At 54.9% G+C, this 20824-nt stretch overlaps 1 protein-coding gene across 1 annotated transcript in view; it reads left to right on the top strand.

Annotated features, from left to right (window-relative positions):
• The window catches only part of DLGAP4 (DLG associated protein 4), a 175422-nt gene that overhangs the window by 39022 nt on the left and 115576 nt on the right, over positions 1 to 20824 (top strand). The window contains exon 2 of the mRNA XM_066383918.1: positions 17290 to 17507. The gene's annotated coding sequence lies outside the window, so the exon portion shown is untranslated. The remainder of the gene's footprint in view (positions 1 to 17289; positions 17508 to 20824) is intronic.

Genomic DNA, 20824 nt, shown 5'->3' with positions numbered 1-20824 from the left:
GAATCTCTGTTCCCCAGCTCACTAGTATGTGATCTTGGGTGACTCACTTCACTTCTCTGAGCCTCAGAGTATTCATCTGTATTTTTATACCCATTTTAGTATTTACTTTACCAGCCTTCTGTGAGTAGAAACCGGTAAATCTCTTTGAGAGACCAGGCACGCAGCAAGCGCCCAACCAGAGTTAGCTTCCTGAAGTAGTAGCAAGTTCCTAATAGAACCATAGAGCTGGCATTTGTTGGGCCTCTCTAGGCGCCACAGATGCATTTACTCTTCACTGGAGACCCACAAGGTCAGTATGGTTATTGTCCCCATTTTACATTGAGGGAACTGAGGCACAGAGAGGCAAAGGGCTGGGCCAAGGTCACCCTGCTGGCAAGTGTGGAGCCTAATGGATCATGGTTTCCTGCTTGTCCCCAAGTACTAATCTTCCTTTCTGAATTCTCAACCCCTAGAAGAGCCAGCTCCTGGAAGTGTCTGCCATGGGGGACCCAGTCTCGGGAGTCCAGCTTGGTTTCAGCACCGCGGACAGTGCCTAGCGGCTTCCTGGCCTGGGCTAAGGGGCTAAGGCGAGGGAACTGAGCCTCCGCTGTGCCTGGGGCCCTGGATGGCAGGCTATATATTCAGGGGAGTAGGACCCTCTACCTCCTTTTCAGTCTGCGGAGGCAGTAGGGCTCTGGATGAGCCAGCAAAGGCGTCCACCCTTCCCCTGACTCAGTGAGTCCACTGGATGCGCTGGCCCTTCCTTCTGAGAGGAAAGGAGCCAGGGCAGCACTTCCGGGACCCAGCATAACCACACCCTCATCTTGGGCTCCGGTGTCACCATGGCAACAGGTAGAGGCTGCATTTCCGGAGACCCAGCTCCAGGAGCCCCAGGCTGATTTGCCCTTGGGAAGCCCAGGGGCTGAGTTTGAAGGGACCTGGGGTCACCACTGGCTCTGCTCTCCCTCCAGCCCACTGTACAGATGGGGAAACCGAGGCTCAGAGAAAGGAAGGCCGGATTCCTGGGACATACGAGCTGGAAGGTTCCCAGGGATCAGCTGGCTCTGTGGCCCCTTTTAATTAGATGAGAAAACTAAGTCAAAGGGCACCCTCAGGGAGACCTGCAATTAGTTGTCTCTGGGGGAATCCCTTCTCTGCCTTCCTCACTTGTGCCGTAATTTGAAAGTTTGTGTTCTTCGTGTGTTTGGTCTCTTCCCTGCTGGGGGAGGAACAGGGCCGGGACTGTCTGTTCACGGCCACATCTCAGCGCTGGTGCGCATCCCAGGCATGGTGGTTACGTGTGGACTTCGACACCAGTGAGCCTGGATTCAGGTCCCAGCTCTGTGACTTACCGGCTGGGAGGCCTCATGTGGTCACTTCTCCCCTCTGAGGCTCAGTGTCTTCATCTGTAAAATGGAGAGAATGATGGCACCTGTTTTATAGGGTTGTTTTGAAGGTTTGATCAGAAGGTACGAGCATTGAGCCTGAGTGTGGTGAGTGCCAGCCAGTGTCAGCATTGTCCATGTGACCAGGGAACAGGTGCTTGATAAACGGTGAATAAATAAGCAGGATCCACCTGCCAGGGAGGTCTTTCCTTCCAGACATCAGGGGCGGCTGCCTCCCAGGTCTGTTACGGGTTTTTCATTCCAGTGGACATTGACTCTCTCACCTTGACAGAGCGCCTTGAACTTGAGCACACGTGGGAATCCCCTGGAGGGACTCGATGATACAGATTCCTGGCCCCAGCAGGACCCCTGGGATCCGAGCCCCTGTGGGCGTCCGCATTGTTATGGGCACCCCATGCTTGCCATCAGTCGCCAGAGGCTGTCCTGGCTGTCTCAAGGAGTTTGGCCATGGGGCTGGTGAACCGATGAGGCAGCCCTGTTCACCCTCAGCCGGATCTCGGTGCTCACTCGGCAGGCACCGGACGCCTGAGCAAGGTGCTGGGCCCAGGGGAGAGAAGGCTGACCCCCAGGGAGGAGCCATCCGGGAAGGCCTCCTGGAAGCAGTAGTGTTTCAACCAGGCCTTGAAGAGTGGGGAGGATGTTGCCCAGCTGAGATGAACAGATGGCACTGTGGATGGGGGAGCAGCACGCACAAAGCGGTGGAGGCAGGAAAAACAGGTTGTGCCTGGTGTGTGGTGTGGGATGAGCTAGTAGATGATCTATTCAGAGAGGTAGGTGGGGGTTATCTAGATTGCCAAGGGCCTCAGATGCTACGTCTTATACAAGCCCCTTCCTTTTGCTGTTCTCCTTCCATCACTTGAAGGTCTTAGGACCCGTGTGCTCCACTTCCAGACCCCCATTATCCCCCTCCCCAGTTCCTTCCCACTTACCTCTCTCCTCTTAAAACCATTCATACCCTGACTGTGAAATCTGTTCTCATGAAATGAATCCATGCTGAAGTCACAGTGACCGAAATGGGATGATTTTGCGCAGATGGGCACCTGGGGGTGAGGGGGTGTGCCTTGTAACAGGGGCTTTCAGTACCTTAGGCCGAGGCGGGGATGCCAGCGGTGGAAGCCCAGGCATGTTAGCACAGCAGGGAGGCCAGGGAGGCTGCAGTGCCTTTCCACGGGTCATTGTGAGGCTAAAAAGTGACGACGGAGATCAAGTGTCTGTCATTCATCTGGGCACATAGTAGGTGCACATAGTAGGGCACATAGTAGGTCCTAGGTCAATTCTGGAGCAATTATTAACAGCTTCCCTTTCAGTTTTATAAGTATCCGGTTTGGATGATAGACTCTATGGTCATTGCATCAACAAATCATGGCTCTTTCTTAGAAAGTTAATTCCCCCAGGTGATTCTGGGAAACCAGCAACCCCAGGAGATGGGCTACCTTCCCCACCTTGGCCCCACTTTCCTGTCCCTGGAGGACCAGCCCTGCTGGACACAGCCCTTCTTCCCCACGGCTCCCAGGCGAGGGAGTGCCGCAGCATCTCAGAATTGCCACATTTTCTGCCTGTGGGTCCCGGGTGGCTGCCTGATTTCCCTAGACATGTCTCTGGAGGGGATGCCTGGGGACAGGAAAGTGACCTGCATGGGGAGGCAGGAGGCTGGCACGTGCCAAGGGTGGTTTGTCCCCCTCACTCAGCTTGACCTTGGGCCTGTCTGCCCCCGCTCCTCTCTTAGCACCATTTCCCGTGTGCTGGAGAAACAGTCCGCTTGTAGATGCTGGAGCACAGATGCGGTAGTGGGTGATTACCTTGGGGCTGTGGGAGGTGGGAGCAAGTACCCGGGTCATGGTGAGGGCAGCCCCTCCCGGGCAGGACAGTGGGCGTGACCTCCAATCTCACCCACCCCCTTGGCCCCAGGGACAGTCCCTCCCCTGCTGAGCAGCTGCCCTATTCTGACTGATCTGAGACTCCGAATTCAACTTCCTCAGAAGCCTGGGTTTGCAGGTGCTTGTTAGAAATGTATTCCTCACTTTCGCAGTCTGTAAAATGGGCCTGATATTGCCTGTTGTTTCTGTGAGGGAGAATCAGATGACATGACAGCTGACAAGGGGCTTGTCCACTGTTCCAGCAGGTGACATCTGAGTGAGACAGGAGTCACTGAGGGCTTTGAGCAGAGACTGGTTTCTTAGCAGGGCCCTCTGGCTGCCATGTGGGAACTAGGCTGAAGAGCTCAAGAGTAGAGACAGGGAGGCCGTGGGGAGACCACTGCTCTCGTGCAGGAGAGGGACGATGGTGGCTGGACCGGGCACTGGAGGCGGAAGCGGTGAGGGCTGGTTGGAGCCTCGAGATGTTCTGAAGGTAGAACCACAGGATTTCCTGATGGATTGACTGTGGGGACAGAGAGAGAGAGAATGGGAAAGCGGGAGAGAGGAGAAAAGACAGAGAGGAGTTAGTATTAAAAATCATGACACTGGAAGAGGTCACCTGTGTTGGCAGAAAGGGCACTGAGGCAGGGACCCTCATGGTCACTTCAGAGAATAACGTTTGGGAGACTGGAAATGTGTCTGGTGAACTGAAAGGCAGGGTGTAGGTCTCAGTCATAAACATAACAGAACATGAAGACCTAAAGAAGAAGAAAACCTTTCCTCATATACACTAATGGAGGGGCCGCAGAAATGAGCTGAGGGGTCAGGAGGCCCAGACTCCGTGCTGGCCCCTGTGTGCGCTGTGTGACCTTGCCTGGGCACCTTCCCTCTCTGGGCCTCCAGTCCTTTTGGAAGGTCTTGATTCTGACTCTTGATGGGTCATCCTTCAGGCATCTCTTGTGGAGGCTCCAGGGGCCTTCAGTTGTGGAAGACGGGGGGGGGGGGGGGGGGACAGGGTCCTGCTGAGCTCAGACCTGAGGGTGGGCAGGAAGCTGGTCCCGCAGAGCGGCTTTCCTGGGGGAGTTTGAGGACAGGGCAGCCATGGCTGAGCGAGGAGGGACTTGTGTAGGGCCCCATGCCACCATTCCCCCACCCTCTGCCCCGTGGCAGGTCCCTCTGGGACGACTGAGAAGGGGTGGCTCCTGCCCAGGGCACAGCGACCTGAAGCCGGGCCTTTGTCCCAGCAAGGTCGCTGAGCCAGCGTCTGGGCTTGGCATGGCTTGGCTGTGGCTCCCAGGTGCAGCGCCTCCGGGGCTGGTGTGGTAGAGGGCGTCCCTCCTGCCGTCTGCCCACAACCAGACCCGTCTCTGCATTTCCATCATAGAGGGCAGAGTGTCTCTAATAACCACCGTTCACAGAACTCAGCACGTGGCAGCACAAGGGGCCAAAGAGCTCATTGTGTAGCTGGGGAAACTGAGGCCTTGCGTGGGAGAGTGACTTGCCCTGCCTGTAGGTGCCAGTGCTCAAACCGGAGACCGCTACTTTGCCATTTAGGACTCTCCTCCTCACCCCACCCCCTCCTGTCGTTTTGTTTTCCACATCCTTTGTCAAGGGTCGGTGGGGAGAAGGAGCAAGCTCTGGGGGCAGGCTGACCTGGGTGCTGAGGCTACTTCTGCCACTCACTTGCTGTGTGACCTTAGGTGAGCCGTTCAACCTCTCTGAGTCTCAGTCTTGTCAGCCAGATTTATGTAATGATGACAACCTGTCAGTGCTGTGGGGGGGGGGGGAGCAAACTGGACCTCCAGGATGCCCTTGACAGGTGCCAGTCTCATGCTCCTGGGGCTGACAGGCATCTGGGTTACCCCGTGGGGGGATGGGGTGCCCGGAGCATTTCCACTTGATGTACCCACAGAGAAATCATACAACACACAATTTGTCTTAGAAAGCCAGGACCTGCTGGCCCGTGTCGGGAGAAAAGGCCAGAACTCCAGTGCCTGGGAGACTAAGAGCCGTCCTCTGTGCTCCATTCAATGTCACCTCCGTGCTCAGCCTGGCCCTGGGCGCTGCGACCTTGAGATGCAGCTACCACTTGTCCTGGTTGCCGGGCAGTGGTCCCCAGTCATGTCAGGAGCCAGCCCCAGCGTGAGCCGTCCCCCAGAGTGAGTAGCGGCTCACTGGGACGTGGTGGCAGAGGTGTCAGGCAGTCTGCCTGGTTCCAGGAGCATATGACAGAGCTCGGAGTGGCTGCATCTGCCCCCACACTGCGGTGTCTCTTCCCAGTGACACCAGTCAGGAGTGCAGACCATGCCCGCTGCCTCCACTTTCCTTAACCTGCTGCTTCTGCCTTTTGTTTTCACGGGGCTGCCAGCTCCCCCGCTCCCGCCTTCTCCTCCCAGCTGCGCTGCCCAGGGGTGTGGGTTACGCTCACTGACTCCAGCTCCCCCTCCCCCGCTGCAGCCTGCATCCCACCCCACCCCTGTGTGGTCACTGCTCTCACCCAGACCACCAGAACCTCCTTGTTTCAGCTCGGTCCTCCCCACCCTGGGCTCTGGGCAGTGACACAGGCCCCGACCACCCCGCCACAGCTTGTGGGAACTGTGAGCCCCGCCTGTCCGGCTGTCCCATCTCACCACCTTTGCTGACTTCTCTCCCTCCATTAGTCCCTCAAGTGTTTCTGTTTCTCAGGACATTGTCCTGGCTGCCTTTCCTTCTCAGACCACACCCTCTGCAGGACTCATCATCTGCCACTGCTCAGTGTCCCTCTGAACACCCACAGTCCCCACACCCCCAGCTCCATCCTTGGCTTTTCCCCTGAGCTCCCATGGATGGCATTTCCTACGTACCAGAAGCCTCCCTTCCTCAGCCTGTCCAAAGCGATCTCAGCACTTCCGCTCAGGCCTGCCCCTACCACCCTGGCCCCTGACTAGTGAGGGGCACCGTCCTCCTCTGCGTGGGCCCTGATGGCTACACCCAGCACCTTCTTGCCTCCTTTCAACCTTTCTAAATAACAGCTTCTTTGGGGTATAGTTTGCATACCCTAAAGTTCACTTATTTTTTTTTAAATTTTTTTTATTTATTCATTTTAGAGAGGAGAGGGAGAGACAGAGAGAGAGAGAGAGGACAGACAGAGAGAGAGAAGGGGGGAGGAGCTGGAAGCATCAACTCCCGTATGTGCCTTGACCAGGCAAGCCCAGGGTTTCAAACTGGCGACCTCAGCATTTCCAGGTCGACGCTTTATCCACTGCGCTACCACAGGTCAGGCAAGTTCACTTGAGGGTTCATTTTGCTGAATTTTAGTTTATACAGTCGTGCAGCCCTCGGGACCCTCCCAAAGTTTCTTGTGCGCATTTGCGGTCAGTCTGCCCTCACATATTCACACCCCAGGCAACCGCTGACCTGCTTTCTGTCTCTGTAGTTTTACCTGTCCTAGAAAGTTCACGTAAACGGCCATGTACCCCATGTAGTCTTTGTGTCTCGCTTCTTCCATTTAGCCATTATTCTTTATGTTCCTCTGTGTTGTTGCATGTATCAGTACTTCATTCTCTTCTGGTGCTGAATTTTATGGCTATATAACATTTTGTTTATTTGTTCACCGGGTATTTGGATTTTGAACTATTATGAATAATGCTGCTATGAACATCCACATATGAGTCTTTGTGGGGATATATGCTTTTGTTTCTCTTGCATTCCTCCCTTGCTTCCACCATCCTACCAGACCCTGATTTCCATTGGGCAGCCATGTGGTTCCAGAGAAACTGACTCTTCCTCCCAGACTCAGAGATTGAGCATGTGACTGTGGTTAAGCCAATCAGTGTGTTCCATTCCCCAGGCACGATGATTGGTCCCTGGACAGACATGTGACATAAGCAAGTCCAATCACAGTTACTCTGAGGCCTTGGGTGGGAAGAGAAGTCCTTCCTCCTGCTGGGAAAGTGTTGTCTGGCACAGCTGCAGCCATTTTGCGTACATGCCAGAAGCCAGATTTAGGATGGAGCTGATAAGGACTGGGATAAGAAAACATTAACAAAACAGAGCTGGAACCCTGATTGAACTGTGCCTGAAGTCCACAAATATTCTGGACTTTTTTCAGTCATATAGGTTGATTAATTCACTTTATTGTTAAAGCCAGCATCAGATGGCTTTTCTTGTTATTATTGTTTATAGCTCAAGGGTCAGCAAACCATGGCCATGGCCAGCCTGTTTTTCTGCAAACCTTGTTGGGACACAGCCATGCCCGTTCACTTCTGTGTCATCTGTGCAGCTTTGGAGCAACGAATGGCCAACAAGCCTAAGATGGTTACCACTGGTCCTTTAAGGAAAAGTTTGCTGACTTATAGCCAAAAGCTTAGGTCATTACTACCTTCCCCTTATCTGTGGTTTTGCTTTCCATGGTTTCAGTTACCCACGGCCAACCATGGTCCAAAAATATTAAATGAAAAAGTCCAGAAATAATAATTCATGAGTTTTAAGTCGCGCACTATTCTGAGCAGCATGATGGAATCCTATGCTGTCCTGTTGTGTCCCTCCCGGGACAAGAACTATCCCTCTATCCACTGTCTGTACACTGTATGTGCTACCCGTCTCTTAGTCACTTAGCAGCTGTCTGGGTTATCAGATCAGCTGTCACAGTGTCGCGGTGCTTGTGTTCAAGTAGCCCTTGTTTTTCTTAAGAATGGCCCCAAGGTGCCTGAGTAGTGTTGCTGGCAATTTGGATATGCCACAGAGAAGCTGTAAAGTGCTCCTTTTAAGTGAAGAAGCGAGTTCAGTACAATTAAGATATTTTGGAAACGAGATCATATTTGCATGACTTGTATTACAGTATATTATTGTAACTTTTCTATTTTATTATGGCTTACTGTTAATCTCTTCTTGTGCCTAATTGACAAATTCAACTTCATCATAGGTAGGTATGTAGGGAAAAATGGTGTGTATATACGGTTTGGCACTATCTGCGGTTTTAGGCATCCGCTGGGGGTTTTGGAGTGTACCCCTCACGGACGAGGGGGGGACTACTGTATTCACTGAATCCCCCAGTCACTCAGAGCAGAAACCTGGGGGTCATCCTTGAGTTCCTGTACCTCAACCCCCACATCTAATAAGCCCCAAGTCCTGAACCCAGCCGCCCGGGTGCCCTGCCCTAGATAGAGCACTGTCAGCCCTCCCTGGATCACACCGCCGCCTCTGGGCTGCCCCACGATGCTGCTGGTGACGCTTCTACCACCCAGACCTGACTCAGCCCTGGGGCTCCCACTGCTCCCAGGGGAATGACCACACTCCCGGCACTGGGATTGCAGGGCCCTCGTGATGGGGCCCCCGCCTGCTTTTCCAGCCCCGTCTCCCTCCTGCCCCTCTTCCCCGGAGCGCACACACCAGTACCCACCTGTGCAGAAGTACTCCCAGTGCCCAGACAGCAGGCTCTGTCCCTCTCTCTCTGCCTCAGTGCCCTTCCTCACTCTGTGCACCTAGCAGACCCTGGGCACCTCCCAGGCCCAGCCAGAGCCTCACCTCCTGTTTGATGTTTCTCTGCCCCCCAGGTTGGTCAGGGCTCCCGTGGGCCCCGGGGCTTCCATCCCTTGGACTGCCATGCCTGTTTGCATATTTGCCACCCCTGCTGACTAACTCATCCCATTGCCCTCCATGTGGCCTGGTTTGGGGCGTGCACAGAGTAGGCACTCCCTGCCCTCTGCCCCAAAGCCACCATGAGGAACCGGAGGGGCTTCAGGCTTTGAATGAGGGACCCTCTGGACTCCATGTTAACAAGGGGAGAATGGAAAGGCTGGAACTTCCCAGGCCCCCAGGCAGGAGCACCTCCAGGAAGTGCAGAGAAATGTCTTCCAAGGAGGACAGAATGAAGCACGCATGAGCTCAGAGAAGGACCCAGGGACAGGGAAAGTAGGGCAGTGACAGCGGCCGCTGCAACGCGCCCTGAGCGTGGCGGACTGAAATGACGGATTACAGGGAAACGTCGTTAACTGAAGACCTGCCGTGGCCTCTGGACGCCAGCGGGCCAGCTGAGAGGAGGCCAGACGGCCAGTGAGGGGCGGCGGGGTCCTGTCAGAACTGCAGAAGGTCTAGGGATTTACAAGACTGGCCCTTTGGAGGCTTTGGGGAACATCTGATTCCCATGTCCTCGACTGAACCAAGTTTGAGCAGCAGCAGGCTGAGTCCCAGGTGAACCTGCCCAAGAAGCAGGTGTAAGGGGTCCAGGTGAGCGCTGGCCTGGGAGACCAAGCCTGCTCTGCCCTCGCCCACTGCGAGGGTCTTGGCTTCCGGCTCCCAGAGCTTACTGCTGTGGCCTGCCCTCAGTGCCCATTCCAGCAGTGTGTGCTCATGTGAATCCAGTGCCCAGAAAGCCAGAGGCCAGGCCAGGCCCGGACTCCATCACAGGGCCATCGTGGGGGCAGATGGGACAGTGGTTGTGGGCGGGCCTTGCAACCTGTGAAATACTGTGACACCATGTCAATCGATGTTCCCTCCTCTGTGCGGCCATCCTGGACGCCCCCTGCTGAGCTAGCCACCCCGTCCACCCCCCGGCTTCCCAGACCGTGTATGAACCTCGTCCTGGCACCCACCCACTCTGTCGCAGACCCTAATGTAGGACATTTCCTCCACCAGCCTGCGCCCCCCCGGGGACAGGAACAAGTGTGTCAGTTTTCACATCTGGCTCACTGCCTGGCGTGGAGCAGGAGTTTGGCAGCTCTTACTTAAATGACCTTGAATTTGTACAAAAAGCATTTAACTTGTGGGTGCTGGGTAGCCTTGGTTTATTAAAGCAAGGACCAGTACATGGTAGAAATCTTTCTCCAAAATGTCAGAATGCTTTTTGAGTTGCGTCTCAGAAAGTGTGAGCGTTTGGAAATGCAGTCTCAGGGTTGAGAATGTTGACAGCTGTCTGGTCTTGTGCTATCCAGCAGGGTGGCCACAAGCCACATATGGCTAGTTAAATTTCATTTCATTTAAAATTCAATCCTTCAGTTGCGCTAGGCACATTTCAGATGCTCAGTAGCCACATGGGGCCCACAGCTACCATTGGATGGTGCAAATGAGTGCGTTTCCATCATTGCACAAAAGCACTCCTTGGTACCTTGATAATTCATGTCCACGTGTTTGGGAGATGAGCCTCAATCGGGTTCAGATGCGAGGCCAGGCTGCCTAGAGAGGCGTAGGAAGTCCACGTGGACTCAGGACTCAGGGGCTGGAGGGAGCACAGCAGCCATCAGAGGAGGCGAAGGAACCACGGCCCCGAAGGTAGAACACAGCGCACAGGGCAAGGACACGGCCACATCAGGAAGAACCAGAAGTCACTGCAGGCAGTGTGTCCCAGCAGCCAGGGCTGGAGGGACTCAGTGCTAGAGGTGGGTCGTAACGGGCGACAGGGTTGCGACCAGCCTGGGGAACAGTGACCCTGAGCAGGTAGACCGAACAGGCAGAGAGGCAGGGAGCGGGGATTGAGCAAGTTTTGTGCAGGGGCTCTGAGACCCTCGGAGCCCGCGGCCACCAGCTGGGGAGCAGACCGCTCAGCGTGTTCTCCTTGTCCCGCTGGCCCTTGTGGCCACAGCCTCCAGGTTCTGGGAGGATGTGGCAGGGGGATTTGGGAGCTGTGTTACTTTGGACAAGTCACCTCCCCTCTCTGGGCCTCAGTTGCCTCATCTGAACACTGGAGTCGTCGCCGCCTGCCTGGTTCGCTGAGAGGAATAAAAGCAAGGTGGGGGGCGTGAGAAGCCCCTGCTGTGTGAGGGAACGCCATCAATGCTATTTCTAAAAACTGTTTTTCCACTTCAGTTCAACTCCACAAATATTTATTGAGCTAAAAGGTAAACCCATTTTGTAAATTAAATTTTTGTACAACCAATACCATTTTACCTGGGCCCGGGGAGGCCGTTTATTATTTGCGGAGCCCTGAGTCGAAGTCTCTTGAAAAGCTCCCGTCGATTTGTGTGTTGAGTAACGAGGATTTGATTTTTCACGCTTGCAGAGCGCGCCTTTTATTCCGCGTGTGTTTTGAAAAGATCCTCCCGGAGGCTGCACAGAAACCCGCGAGGGAGGCGGCGGGGTGCCCGGGGAGGAGGCCCGCGCGGTGGTCTGAACGGGAGGTGGGGCTTGGCTGGGCCTGGGACATGACTGACAGGAGGTGGGGCTTGGCTGGGCCTGGGACATGACTGACAGGAGGTGGGGCTTGGCTGGGCCTTGGACATGACTGACAGGAGGTGGGGCTTGGCTGGGCCTGGGACATGACTGACAGGAGGTGGGGCTTGGCTGGGACTGGGACATGACTGGGGATAAAAAGGAAGGGACTTGAGAGAGATTTAGGAGGGTTTAAAAATATAGGACATGATCTTGGGTTTTACATGTGAGGGGATGAGGGTGAAGGGGGGAGGGGACTGGGAGCCTCCTGGCTTCTTGGTTACCGAAGAGGTGAGCCAGGACCAGGTACCAGGTACCAGGTTGGGCAGTGATGCTAGAGGGTGAGGTCTCCAGGGAAGGTCACCGACCAGGCCCTGGACACACAGAGCGTGAGGTGTCCACACCATGGCAGGCAGGACTGCCCGTGGGAATCTGGGCTCTGCGGACCTAGAGCTCTGGCTGGGCTGGAGAGAAACATGTCGGTGGCAGGAAGGAGGGGAAAGCCAGAGCTCATGGCAATTAGTCAGTCACTATTTATTCAGCATTGAAAATATTTGTTGAGCAAAGTCTTCGCTGAGCACCTCCCCATGCCAGGTGCTGTGCTAGGGCACTGGGGATCTGGCCGTAAACCGAAGAGAAAAGCTCTCTGCCTCTTGGGGCTGACATTTTAGTGGGAGGGCAGGCGATAATCAGGATAAATCACTCGTTTACATGTCCTGTTATATAGTGGCAGGTGCCGGAGGAGACCGGCAAAGCAGGGAGGGACAGGCCCTGGGAATGTCAGGTGGAGTGGGAGGGGGTTGAGTGTCAGCAGACATGGAAGTTGTGCTCACTGAATTCATTTAACCCTCCCAACAACCTATGAGGGTGCTGTAATCACTCCCATTTTAGAAATGAGCAACCGAGTCATAGATAAGAAACTTGCATGCGGTCACTCAGCTATGTAACTAGCAGAGCCTGGATTTCACCTCAAGCCCATGCCCTTCAGAAGTTATGATTCTTAACCACTATGCTGCATGGCCTCTCATTGACAAGGTCAGGTTTCAGCAAAGATCTGAGGAGGTAAGGAGGGATGGGTAAGGCTTACGGAACATCTGGGCAACCAACATTCCAGGCAGAGAAAGAGCAAGTGCAAAGGCCCTGAGGCAGCAGTACAGCTGGTATATTTGAGGATCAGCACCAAGGCCATTGTAGCTGGGACAAAGGGAGGACGCAGAGAGTAGAGAGGAGAATTGGAGGTAGTATCTCTAGGCGGTGCCTGGGGCATCTTTAGGGCCGTCAACGTTTACTTGAGGTGAAGTGAGGCCATGGAGGGTTTAGAGCAGGGGTCCCCAAACTACGGCCCGCGGGCCACATGCGGCCCCCTGAGGCCATTTATCTGGCCCCCGCCTCACTTCTGGAAGGGGCACCTCTTTCATAGGTGGTCAGTGGAGGAGCATAGTTCCCATTGAAATACTGGTCAGTTTGTTGATTTAAATTTACTTGTTCTTTATTTTAAATGTTATATTTGTTCCTGTTTTGTTTTTTTACTTTAAAATAAGATATATGCAGTGTGCATAGGGATTTGTTCATAGTTTTTTTTATAGTCTGGCCCTCCAATAGTCTGAGGGACAGTGAACTGGCCCCCTGTGTAAAAAGTTTGGGGACCCCTGCTTTAGAGCATAGGGACAGAATCTGCTTCCTCTGGCTTCAGTGTCAGGAGCAAAAGCAGAAGCAGGAGACGAGAGAGGGCACAAAGGACCCAGGCAGGAGATGACGATGGCTCAGTTCACAGTGGAGGGGACAGAGCAGGTTGGGCATCAGCTCCTTGGTAGACTGTGACGGTGGATCCAGTAGGAGTGGCCGATGGTGTGGACATAGATGTGGAGGGTGAGCGGAAGAGAGGCGTCAAGGATGACTCCAGGATTTGGGCCTGAGTGACTGGAAGGAGGGGGTTCCATCAACCAAGATGGGGGCAGCTATGGGAGGAACCACTTCACAAAGTACTCTCCATGTTCGTTATCCCGTTTAATCCCTGGCTACTCTATGAGGTAGGCGTCGAGACTGTCGGGTTACCCGACCTGCTGCTGTCAGTCAACCGGAGTGTGGTGGAGCTAGGACCAGAAGCATCACAGGGTTTGGAACTTTGATCTATTCATTCACTCAGCAACCATTTCTAGGGCACCTACTGTGTGCACTCAGTGTTTGACAGTGATGCTCAGTGACAGTGATCCCTGCTGTCACGGAGTTCCCAGTCTGCTGGAGGAAGGAAGCAGGGTCAACCAGTAATCGTGGTAATGATTTCCTCATATCAGCACCCTAAGTGGCCTAAGAAGGACAAACCATGGAATCCTAGGAGCCAGGAACCAGGGAGCTGACCTAGCTGAGAGGTCAGGGAGGGCTTCCTGGAGGAGGTAAATGTGAAGTGCAATGGCCTCTGGGATTGAGGTCCTGGGAGACATGGGGTGCTTCTTGGGAAATACTCCCTGGTTTTCTAGGCCCTAGCAGAAGAACCCTGAGAGGGCTGCAGACTCCCAGAGAATAGCTACCCATCTGGAAGCCTAAGAATCCTTTTTTTTTTTTTTTTTTTTTTTTTTTTTTTTAGTGTTAGATTGTTATAACAGCTTTTTTGAAATAGAATCACATACTATACAATTTATCCATTTAAAGTGTACAGTTCAGTGGTTTTTAGTATATTCACAGAGTTATGTATCTATCACCATGATTCATTTCAGAACATTTTCATTATCCCAGAAGGAGACCAGGAGCATCTTAGCTGTCGTCCCCTCCCAGGGCCCCCCACCGGCAACCACTCAGCTCCTCTCTGTCCCTGCAGAGCTGCCTGTTCTGGACATTTCCTGGAAGTAAAATTACTCACTCTGGGGTCTTTTGTGGCTTTTTTTACTTCACATAATGTTCTCAAGGTTTGTTCACGTTGGAAGTCCCAGAATCTAAATGCCATCAGAGCTGGCAGGGACCTGAGAGACTGTCTGTGTGCTTCTCCTACCTGCTGTAAGTGGGGAAGCCGGGAGAGGAGTTGCTCTGGTCCTCAGGATGCAGGGGGACTCCAGGACAGGTCTCGGGCCCCCAGACCCAGACCACTGCCCCACTGCCCTGCACGGGACGCCTCTCTGCCGTCACCTCTCTCCCTTCGGCTTTGGGCTCTCGCTGGTTTTGGCTAAAAGTCCCGACTTGCTTGGGAACGCGCCCTCCCAAACCCTGGTTTTCACGCACTGGCATTTTCACGCCCCATGGTGCATCTTGAAATCTTTTACGCATCTTTAAGAATTTGTGTCCACTAATTCAGAATTTTTTGGACTTTGGTATTTTCTTGTCCTGTTGCTTAAACTCTTCTCATCCAGATGGTTATGCCTATCTGTCCTGGTCGGAGGTTTCCCCCTGGGGGAGGCAGGGCAGCATGGGGTCATGCCTATGTGTCCTGGTTGGAGGTTTCCCCCTGGGGGAGGCAGGGCAGCATGGGGTTAGCCTATGTGTCCTGGTCGGAGGTTTCCCCCTGGGGGAGGCAGGGCAGCATGGGGTCATGCCTATGTGTCCTGGTTGGAGGTTTCCCCCTGGGGGAGGCAGGGCAGCATGGGGTCATGCCTATGTGTCCTGGTCGGAGGTTTCCCCCTGAGGGAGGCAGGGCAGCATGGGGTTAGCCTATGTGTCCTGGTTGGAGGTTTCCCCCTGGGGGAGGCAGGGCAGCATGGGGTCATGCCTATGTGTCCTGGTTGGAGGTTTCCCCCTGGGGGAGGCAGGGCAGCATGGGGTTAGCCTATGTGTCCTGGTTGGAGGTTTCCCCCTGGGGGAGGCAGGGCAGCATGGGGTCATGCCTATGTGTCCTGGTCGGAGGTTTCCCCCTGGGGGAGGCAGGGCAGCATGGGGTTAGCCTATGTGTCCTGGTTGGTGGTTTCCCTCTGGGGGAGGCAGGGCAGCATGGAGTTAAGTGCGGGGTCCTGGAATTGGATGCTCTGCCTCTTCCTTGGTGTATGTGTGCCCATGGGTAAGCACTGAAACTCCCTGGGCCTGTTTCTCCTTTGAAAAGCAAGGATAACATTGTAGGGCTGGGGGAAGAAGGAAATGCAGGCAAGCCTGACCAGGCAGTGGCACAGTGGATAGAGCATTGGCCTGGGACGCTGAGGACCAGGTTCAAAACCCCAAGGTTGCTGGCTTGAGCAAGGGGTCAGTGGTTTGACTGGAACCCCCTGTCAAGGCACATATGAGAAAGCAACCAATGAACAATTAAGGTGCCACAACTCTGAATTGATGTTTTTTATCTCTCTCCCTTCCTATCTGTCTGTCTCTCTCTTAAAAAAAAAAAAAAGAGATGCAGTCAAGCCTGTTAGGGGCGTGGCACAGAGTAGGTGTGAATACAGGGAGGTTAGAGATATGAGGGCTTTCCAGGGCCCTGGGGTGACCAGGAGAGAAAGGTGACCCTCCCCCACCATCGATGACCCCGTTCTCCATATCCTTCCTGTGAACTGACCCTTGTGCCTCCCCTCCAGGGCTGAGAGGTGGGAGTCGGGGTTCAGATCCCAGCCCAGCCTCTTGGATCGCTGACCCCCACAGGATTGATTCCCACTGTGTCTGAGCTTCCCCACCTGCAGAATGAGAGGGTGGAGGGTGGGGGTTTCCACTGAGGCCTCCAAGGCAGCCAGAGGCTGCTGGGAGCAGGGTGTGGACTGTGCGAGCCCCTCTCCTCTCCCAGGAGGGCCGGGTTCCTGTAGATTTAAAGATCCAAGCAGGAGCAGTGGGTGGAGAGGACACCTGGCCTCCCTTTGCCTGTTGCCCAAGATGTGTTATGTGGGAGGTGATGGAGGGGGTGATGGAGGGGTGGTGGAGGGGGTGATAAAGGGGTGGTGGAGGGGGTGATGGATGATGGAGGGGTGATAGAGGGGTGATGGAGAGGTGATGGATGGTGAAGGGGGTGGTGGAGGGGGTGATGGGTGATGGAGGGGTGGTGGAGGGGTGATGGGTGATGGAGGAGTAGTGGAAGGGGTGATGGAGGGGTGGTGGAGGGTGATAGAGGGGTGATGGAGAGGGTGATGAAGGAGGTAGTGGAGGGGGTGATGGAGGGGTGATGAAGGAGGTGGTGGAGGGGGTGATGGAGGTGGGTGGTGGAGGGGGTGGTGGAGGGGTGATGAAGGAGGTGGTGGAGGGGGTGATGGAGGTGGGTGGTGGAGGGTGATAGAGGGGTGATGGAGAGGGTGATGAAGGAGGTGGTGGAGGGGGTGATAGAGGGGTGGTGGAGGGGGTGATAGAGGGGGTGATGGAGGTGGGTGGTGGAGGGGGTGATAGAGGGGGTGATGGAGGTGGGTGGTGGAGGGAGTGATGCAATGAAGGGCCTCCTGCTCTGAGCACAAGAGACAGGGACAGAGCCTCTTTGAAGGGTCTTTTTCAGGCACTTACTCTCAGCCAGGTATTCAACGTGCATTATTCTTTAAATCCTCCCTGTAACCTCAGAGGAGGCAGTCTTTGTACCATTTGACAAGCGAGGACACTGACACTCAGAACAGGACAGCTGTAGCCCCAGTGTCATTCAGTAAGTGAGGGCCTGAGCTGGGACTCGAACTCAGGATTGTGTGGCCTTCCTGACTGCCCCCAGTCAGGGGAGATAAGGGAGAAACAAGACAGAGAGGATCAGAGCCTTTGAAGCCAAGCTTCCCCCACTGCTGTGTGAATTCGGCTGCTGTGGGGATTCTGTAGGTGGTGGGAAAGGCATCGTAAATATGTATGATATGCAGATACACTTCTGAAAAACAGTGTGGGGCCCACATGAGCCAGGACACCAGAGTGCTTAGGAAAATGTAGTGTACAAACACTCGGGTTTTAAGACTGCTGCCTGGTGCCCCCTTCCCCAGCGTCGCCAGGGCCAGTACAAGGGTCTCAAGGTAGAGAGCTTATCCTGGGCGCCTCCTAATTGGCATTCTCCTCAACTTCTGCAGGCGCTGGTGCCGCCTCTCTGCCAGGTGCCTGATGCTCAGAAGCTGGTCACTCCTGGCACTGGAGGACCCCTGTCCCCACACTGGTTGCTGCCAGCACTTCTGATTGAGTGCCCAGAGGGATGTGTGTGCCCGCCCCAGGTCCAGCGCCTGCTCCTGAGGTGACGCCCGCTGGTCCCCGACTGGCTCCTGCCTCCCCTCCGCACGTGGCTCCCTGGTCGGTGAGTACCTGCGTCTGCCGGCCTGGGCACACAGCGGGGCTGCTCACTCGCCCACCGTGTTCAGCACAGTTGGCAAAGGCTTGGCTTTCCCGCCCCGTGACACCGACATGCTGGCGAAGGGACCTCAGTGAGAGCTCAGTTTGTAGTCTCACTGCTTGTCTTATCCAGTCCTCCCAACAGCCGAAGATGTGGGCATGGCGACAGCTTCCTTTTTATAGAGGGAACAGAGAGGGGAAGCCCCTTGTCTGAGGATGCACAGCTGGCCCAGCTCTGTCCACCTCCAAGGACAGCCCTGGCCACACCCAAGGGGCTGGGACAGTTAGTGACACGGGCTCAGGAAGGGAAGGGGAGGGGTGAGCCGTGCTGGGGCTGAGGGGCAGCCATCCGAGTTCCCAAATCTTGGGGAGCCCTGTCGTTCCTGCCCCTCCAGTCTGCTCTGCCCACATTCTTCCAGTTCCCACCTGGACTGACCCCAGCACGGGGTCAGGTGCAGGGCCCGGTGGTCTCCCTGACTGTCCTGAGGATGTGCAGCCCAGCCCTGCCCACAGCGCCCCAAGCCTGGTCCTGTCATCTTTCCCACCACGATTCCAAAGTCACCCCCCGCTCGGTGCTAGCACAGCACCTGACACTCGCCGTGTTCCCGTGTCTCATCCCACCGCCACCTGCCAGGCTGCACATGTGGTTAGTCCAGTTCACAAAGAGGCCAAGTCCCAAATGAGTCCAGGGGCTTGCCCAGGGTCACCCAGCCACCGCTCAGCAGGGACCGTTGGCTTACGATCTGCCTGTTCATATGGTCTCTGCTCCCCGAGGGGGAGAAATAACTGCCTCACCCCCCACTTGATGGCCAGCACCTGGCCCGGCGCCTGGCAGACAGTGGGTGTGCAGTAAATAGTTGTAGGAGGAGGAAGAAAGGGAGAGGAGAGAAGGCTCCCTCACCTCCCTCCACCCAGACATCATGGGGACCCCTGAGCCCCTTGGCCTTTTAGCTGCTGGTCCTTGGGGACCCCAGAGAATGTGCAGTCAGCTCCAGTCTTCAGCAGGGTGGGCAGCTCCTCTGGTCTCTAGTCTCTCCTCTGCCAACAGCTGCCTAGCCTCCCTGGTTAGATAGTTATGAGAAGGGAAAAGACAGGTCAGTATGTATCAAATACAAATGTGATAGGATAATTTAAAAAAAACACCCGTGAAGTTCGCTGGAGATAATGTAAGTAGAAGTGCTTCTTCAAGAGCAAAGAGCTGCCTACTCATGTAGCACCAGCCTTGTTAGTAATAACCGTGACACGGTCCCTATTAATTAGCTGCCCCCAACCCAGCTCCCCTGGCCCGCCCCCTAGCTTATTGTAGGGACTGCAGACAGCGGTCGCATTTGGCTGAGAACCCGTTGCAGGAAAAGGAGTGATGAGAACATTTCAGCCTGAGAACTGTGAGTGCTTTTCATCATTTGCAAACTCGCCTGGTTGTTCCCGAGTTCCTGCATGTCCTCCCTGGGGACTAGATATGTACCAGGAGCTTCCTGAATAACTTTGAGCATTTCTTGAGCAATTACTATGTGCCTGGAATTTCACTAAGTGCTTTTTCTTCCTTCATCGTCTCAGTTAAACTCCTGATGCCCCCGTGGGAGGTTGATGGGAACCCCCTGAGACATGGGCCCGTAGGAGACGGCCCAGTTGTGGATATCCTGGTCTTACCTGTGAGTTACTGCCCTCGGTGCCCCCCTCTGTCCCTCAGGCCAGGCACAGCCAGGGGGGCGGGATCATGGCCACTGAGCACACAGAGAGCTGGCAGCCCCTAGCATGTGTGGCCCAGTGACGGAGAACGGGATTCCTTGGCACGAGCTGGGGGAGCAGCCGTCAGCGTCACAAGGAGAGCTGCAGGCCTGGGCGGCAGCGAGGGAGGTGTCACTGCTGCTATTTTGCTAACAAGCTGGTTATTTAAAGACCAGCCAGAGCCCAAGGAGAGGAATCGGAGGGGAAGTCTCCGTTCCCAGGACAGAGGTGGCCAGGGGCCCGGGAGCCTGGCTTGGTCGGGGCAGAGAAGCCACGCTGTTATTTCTTTAAGGGTGTTTATTATTAATAATAGTAATAATAGCACTATAAAAGGCAAAAAGGGATTGTCTTTGTGGAGAAAATAGTCTGTAAGGATTGGGAAGGGGGTTCGGGAGTGAGTGATTTCGGAGGGGCTGCACTGTCTAGTCACTGACCCAGACGGTGGTTACACAACTCTGTTCGGTGGCAATTCTCAGTAAACATCCTTGTTTTATGTCCTTTCCTCTCTGCATTCTATTTCGCAGTAAAAAAAAAAAAAAAAAGCTGGAAAGCAATTGTAACAATAACACTTAATATTTATTGAGCACTTTCTAAATGCCAGGTTCTTGCTAAGTGTTTTAGCTTATGTCGTTGAGTCCTCACGGATTCCACCATTCCCCGTTTTACAGAGCAGGAGGGCCTGCAGCCGAAGACTCGCCACGCAGCGCTCGGGTGCAGGAAGTGGGAGGAGACAGCGGGCAGGCTGAGTGGGGTGGGCATCGCTGCCCATGTTCGAGGATTCGGGGCCAGGAAGTTCTCCCCGAAGGGCAGGGGTCCTCCAGTTGCTCCTCAGACGTTTTTCAGGCTTGGGAGGCCGGGCAGTATCTGTGACCACAGGCAGCAGATGAGGCATCTGGGAGTCTGACTAGGGGCCAGAGGAGAGTGTTTGGCCGTTTCACGAGTGTAGAAGGATGGGAGTGGGTCATCCCTAGGCACAGGCCAGAGGAGGAGGCCAGGCCATAACCGGAATCACTCAAGATGAAAAGAGGTCATCTAGGTGAGACGGGGTCAGACCTCACTTCTGACCTAACTGCACGTGGGACTGAACTTCCAATATCCTGAGGACCTACTGTGCGCTAAGCACATCCCTTATCTTCCTTAACCTTCAGAACAACCTTGTGAGATCAGTAGTACTGGCCCCGTTTTCCAGATGAGAGGACTAAGGGCTTGAGAGAGGAAAGGACTGGCCCAAGGCCACACAGCCAGTGAGCGGCGGAGCTTCTCTGCCAGCTCTCCTGGGCTCTGGCCTCCCTGTGTTCCCTGTGTGGGAAGCAGTCACTGCTCGGGCCTGGGGACCCATGCTTGGTGCATGGAAGCTCTGAGCAGCCCGTGACTGGCAGATCTCTGGGTCCCTGAACTGGTGCTGGGATGTGGCCCAGAGGGTGGCGTGGCAGAGGGTGTCTCCAGGCCCTGAAACGGGCACCTGCCCCAGAGGCATTCCTGCATCCTCAAGGCCTTCACTGAGTGCTGTTCTCTGCTAGTCTGTGCCCCTCACAGAGCACACGGCCCGGGGAA

This window comes from Saccopteryx leptura, chromosome 5 (genome assembly GCF_036850995.1).
Source record: "Saccopteryx leptura isolate mSacLep1 chromosome 5, mSacLep1_pri_phased_curated, whole genome shotgun sequence".
Taxonomy (NCBI): Eukaryota; Metazoa; Chordata; class Mammalia; order Chiroptera; family Emballonuridae; genus Saccopteryx; species Saccopteryx leptura.
This window is presented reverse-complemented; position numbering and strand designations above follow the sequence as displayed.